We start from the raw sequence: 6,074 nt of genomic DNA on the forward strand, positions 1-6,074 counted from the left end.
ATTAGACCAGTGGAAAAACTGTTGTTATGTAGCATTTTACAAGTCACACCATTTTGTACATTATTTTTTTTCTTTACTTAAATTTACAAGTTTTCTGTTGTGGTTGCTTTACTGGCGGGAATCAAGGCTTTTATTCACAACAGTAAGCGATATCTGCATGTCAATTTAATTGTAATTTTTTTCTTACTATTTCACACATCCATTAGACAGGTTTCAGAAATAGAGGAGCCGTCAGTTAATACCCATACAACAAAATTCCCAGAGCCGATATAGATAAGCTACAGCAATCAGTCAAGAGATTGAGATGGAAGACTTTTAGGAAATGAGTAACTTGTTGGCAACTTGGGGAGCGAGGCAACTCCCATATGAAAAGGTCTGAGAATGCTCAACTAAACATTTGAATTACACCCCTAAAGGAGACCAAATGAGACCTTTACCTTATTTGACACCCCAAAGAGTCTACATTCAAATGGACTTGACAGCATTTGTTTATCACTAAAATTTTCTTCAAGTGCAACCCTAAAATATCTTGGTGGCTAAAATAGTGATTTTTCAACCTGAACACCCTAAATATAAGTGAGACCAAAGTCCATGTTTTACACCCTTAGGGAAGACAAGCATCTCTGACTCTTTCACATGGGTTGACAGAGTGAACCCCCCCCCCCCCTTTCCAAGGTGTAAGCAGTCTAGCCAACAATTGAAATGCATTTGTAGTTTTCTACATAGTCAGAGCTGAAATGTAAAGCGGTAGTACAATGCAAGGTTATGTAGTCAAAGGTCATTCTGCCTCGATTCAAACCCACTTTCAGACCACCTGTTAATGGCATCTCTCTGATCGAAAAAAAACATTATTTCACTGCAGAAGTTGTTACCTCTTGCTACTTTTGGCACAGAACACAAACTAGTTATCAGGCTGAGTAATTATTGGCTTTGTTATTTTTGTCTCTGAAGAAGATGATGCATCCTCTATTGCAAAAACGGCAGCAGCCTGTCAAGTGTCATAGTGTTCAAGAGTGCTATATATGTGTTGCTTTTTTTTGTTGGAAACTCAATTCCTTTAATGGACGTTTAAATTATGCACTTGTGCCTCGATTGGACATAGCTTTTGGTTCATTGTTTTGGCTGGACACAACCACGTGACCATTAAAGAATCTGTCACACCCGGGCTGTCACAATGAGGCTCCATTAGCGGTGGGGGAGGGTCTGAGTAATTTTTGACCTAAATATCCTGCATCCTGCTAATTCCAGTTGCAAACATTTACAATTTTACTTCTTGATAACCCTTTTTATCTGATCCAAATATCTCATATCCCGTTAATTTTTCTCCCAAATGTGCTGTATCCCATTGATTTTTTCACCTAAATTTCCCGTAACCCGATATCCCTGGTAAAAGGGCCTCCACAACGCAAAAATTGACTGTAAGTGATGTACAAAGTCAGCTGCAAATAAAATAAAATGTTGAAAGATTATCTCGCTACTGAGAGTGCCCAGACAAATGGTTCATGAATTCACCAAACGGGATAAGCACTGGCCCAACACGCACAAAATATCACTGTATCCGCAATAACATAACCATCAATAAAATTAATGTACTGTTATTTACCTGAAACTCGTTCCCAGTGTCTGCAAAAGCCCTGGAACAAGGCTGTTAATTTTTGAGTCGTTTAGAAGCAAAGTAGGTATACATTTCAAATATTATCTTGTCTGCCGCTTTGTAAATATGATGCTCCGATTACGTCTCGAGTTTTCATTATAATCGTCATTAGATATTAACTCTCACAGGGGGGTGGCAGGGGGAGCGGAGATTCTCAAGTTTCATAACAGCCCCGACGATAGTTGATTAATAGTTAACGACTTCTTTTTTTTTTTTAGATACAAACGTATCTTTTGCAAAAGGATACATTCTTATGTATTTTTCCTCCTAGGCTTTGGTCCTTATCAAAGTCTGGTCAACGTTACTTTACAATTCTGCAATTACTCCCAAACATTTTTCATTGAGGCATTGCCCGCACTCTTGCCCAGTGATGCCTTTCCAGACTTTTCAGTGAACCGCTGGGCATGCTCTTTCTGGATACTACTCTTCAGCTTCTCAGATTTCTCTTTCAATTCTTGTAGTCTTATTAACGATTAATTGCTTGACGGTCAGTAGGTTTTGAGGGCTCCTCTTCTGAACCTCCTTCTGGAATTGCTGCTTGCAATGAGATAGCTGAAACTTTCATATGGGCACCTACTAACCATCCACATTACTGATTTTGTTTGGGGGGTGGGCCACTAAGTTTTTGTGTGCCACTTAAGGGGTGAGCCGCCTATTTTCTTGTTTACAATAATTCTGGGGTAGGCCACGGAAAAACGGTATTTTCAAAAATAATTTTTCATAGACCAACCCCCTCGCTCCCCTCCCCTGTCTGCAGTTTAAATTATTTCTTATCGATTTTTAAACGTTTTTAAAATGATGAGGCGAGACGGACTGCAACAGATATGTCCCCAGTCTTTCACCGCCCTTTTTCCCTCTCAAAATTTTCCTCACACTCCTTCTAAGATTTTACCCATTTACGGTAAAAATCAAACTAGAAGGTTTTTTTTTTAAGATAAAAAGACTCTCAATTCAAAGCCCTGTTTCAGTTTGGCGCTTGCAAATAAGAAATAAATATAGAGGAAGTTTGAAAATCAGGCCCTGTTCCGTACTACGAGCTTTCGCTCTACAGAGATCCCTGTAAAATTTCATGTTAAATTGGTTTCAATTCGCAAAAAGGAAAATTCGGCCATTTTACTCGCGACTGCGCCGCTCGTTCCTCGCGTGTTCAGAAAACCCATTAAACGAGAAAGCCCATTGAAAAACAAAATGCTTAAAAGGAGAACAAACTGCCAGTTCAGAATAAGTCATTTACCGATAAATAGAGGGAAGTATTGCAAGGAATCGTTCACTGTTTCACTGGTATGTAACTGAATTCCTGGAATATTCAACGTCCACCAAGTCAACATTGTTGCCGGTAGAATGTTATGGAATGCACTGAATTTCAGCCGTCCCTCCGAGTCGCACCGCCGAAAATTTAGGCTAATATGCGAGGGATCCGCACAGCTTGATAACCATGCAATTGGGCTTTCCTCTTTCCACAGAATTGTCTGTATAACTTAAAGACTTAGTCTGTATGGAAAACTAAAATGTAGAATACTTCAAGCTCTGACTATTATTAGGTTCCGTCAAAGGTCGAACTCCTTATGGGTCGAATTGAATTACAGTTTAGCTTGATGCCGCTGATCCCAATTACTCTGCAATATGGTTTGACAGGAGAACGTGCCGTGCCTCGATCCATACCTCCCCAGTGAATTAACCGAACTTCATTGAGATATGCATCAAACTACTCGTGATAAAAAATTTATCCACCGTGTTTAGCTCAACCTTTTACAAAGGCCTCAGTGCTCTAATCGAGGATGCGTGTTCAAACTGCCTTATATGCACTTCTTAATTCTTGAACTACTCACTTAAATATCAATTTTTATTTCTCTCTTGTATTATACTGTATTTGTAATTTGAGAAACAGTTTTTATATTATTTATAATTATTAATTCTTACTTATCCCTAGTGTACCCAATTAATTTTAATTCGTATTCTTAACTGTACATTTTAAATCTCAATACATTGTAACGTAGTAGTGTCCCCAATTAGCTTCTGTAAGCTAAATACCTACCCTGACACTTAAATAAAGTTATTATTATTATTATTATTATTATTATTATATCTCCCAGTTAGTACGCGCGCTGTAATTGGTCATTTTAACAGGCCGTATTCTACTGTACGTCCCGCTAAAATTTAAAGCTGTTTTTGTTGCCAAAAAGTTTCGTGATTTATCGCTAAGTGTTCTTAACTTTGTTAGCAAGTTAAAGTTTAAAACTATCTTTTACTTCTGAAATTGTGTATTAAAATCTGCTAACGACTTAAGGTTACAGTATACCTTCAGATCGGCAATTTTCTTCAAATTTGGATTTTTGGTTCAAAGTAATGGTCGAAGAGTAATCTCTAATTTCTGAAAACAAAATTGAAAAAAACTCAATATTGGGGGAGAAATGGAGGTTTTAAGTTACGGCCGGACGTAAAAGTTCCCTCTTGATTGACAGCCCTATAACGTGTACGCAATCAACCGAGACTACTTTCGCGGGAATATATGGATACCACGAATTGGCTGGCTACTCAGATCCAAGCATTTTTCGTATTAGATGTAATTCTATTAAGTTATAAGTAAACGTGGACAACGAAAAACTCTGTTTACCAGTTCGAAAAAGCGAAGAACGAATGAAAACACATCAATGAGTGAAGAAGCGAAAGTTGGCCTCGCGGATGAAGCTATAGCTATCGTATCAAGTGGGCAAAAAGATCGAGTCAAGAGTAGAGAAAGATTCTGTAAAAATTTGGGAACTCGACAGCTCTAACAGCGACGTTTACATTGACTCTTTTGTTGAGTCTGATACCGATGAATCGCCCAACTCATTGAGATCCATTGGAATATTATCCATGCACATTTGCTCCGCCGCGCTTTCTTTTGTTCAGTTTGTTATCGTCGCCCAGCCACTCTAACGTTCGTATCCTTTTACGTCTTCCCCATTTTGCCAGACCAGCGTCAAGAAAAACCGAGCTACAGAAAAATTATCTCTCCGCCTTGAGCGCATTGCGAAACACAAGGGTTTTTTCGAGATTCACGCGTAAATTTCACCGCGAGTTAATGGTAGTAAATTTTCCAAGGGCTGATTGGCTCAGTGATCTGAGAAACCAGTTGAAGGCGTTTGTGGCCGGAGTTTGTTTGCGAAGCAAGAGATTTTTCTTAGCGCTGTTTTCTCGAATAATTTTTTTCGCTTGAAGCAGACACTTTAAAGAGTTACAACTCAAAGGGGATTCGTTTGATTGCCCTCAAATTTGGACAGTAGCTAGATTAACATATAAAAAACAAAAACATGTCTGCGAATTGTTTATTTCGAAATATTTTTTCTCCGAGAGCAATTTTTGTACGATCACTTCACATTTTTTAAATCCTATTTTGAAAATGTTCTGTAACTTTTTACTGCAATTGAATGTGGCAAAACGCAGACACGCTTTTTTAGCGCTTTTTGTCCTGAAACCGAGGAAAAAAATAAATTGGCGAAAAACAAAATTCGCTTTGACTTGTAGCTTCCAAAAGATGATTAGGACGCTCGCATTTAGTGGCCGTGAAAAAATCGGCACTTCATTTTATTTCAAAATTTTTGGTATGGTTTGATAGCCAGCTCTACAAGCTTTAATTTGATATAGGGGTTTAGGTATCTACAGCTTAAACCGGACGCGCTACATCGCTTGGACGTGAGACACCCCTGAAGGTATACTGTAACCTTAAGAGTCACTTAAACAACGATTTTTTCGTTCCGCGTGAATAGAAACCGCTTCTGAACCCATCAGAAACACAGTAGAGATATAATAAATATCTTACTAACCTCGTTTTATCGGTCCGTACTGTAAGTTACGGATCCTCGTTTTTCCCTTTCGGTTTATGGCCCACGCGCTTTGCGCATGGGCTATAAATCGATGAGGAAAATACTCGGTCTGGTTCTTGCCTTACAATATAGGCCAAAAGTTTTCACACACCTGTTTTCAGTCTCGCAAGATTTAGCGTATTTGGATTAATCACACCTACTCGGATTTCAGGCAGTTTTTCCTTCATGCAGTAGTTAAAGGCTGCTTTCCTTGTGATCGATCACTCCAAAAGAAGTAGAGCGAACCTCACTAACCGGATTTCTACAGATCGCTAGGCTCATCGAAGTAAAACTAAAGTCTGTCTCGCTGCAGAGTGGTTTCCATATAATAACAACGATCGCTGAACCTTTTCGGCAGTGATCGTAAAGTTTATACGAAAACCAGCCTTCACGAGCTATTTTCAAAAATTCTATTACGAGAAACGAAAATAAAATGCACCTTTTTACACTGTTTACAAAATTACTGTTCATCTTGGAACTATGAGGCACGTATTTCTCAACTAAGCTCGACTAAACACTTCATTCTCGCTTTTTTCCTGATTTACGCGATACATTTTTAGGCGAATTAACTGTAA

The sequence above is a fragment of the Orbicella franksi genome, chromosome 10 (genome assembly GCF_964199315.1).
Source record: "Orbicella franksi chromosome 10, jaOrbFran1.1, whole genome shotgun sequence".
Classification (NCBI taxonomy): domain Eukaryota; kingdom Metazoa; phylum Cnidaria; class Anthozoa; order Scleractinia; family Merulinidae; genus Orbicella; species Orbicella franksi.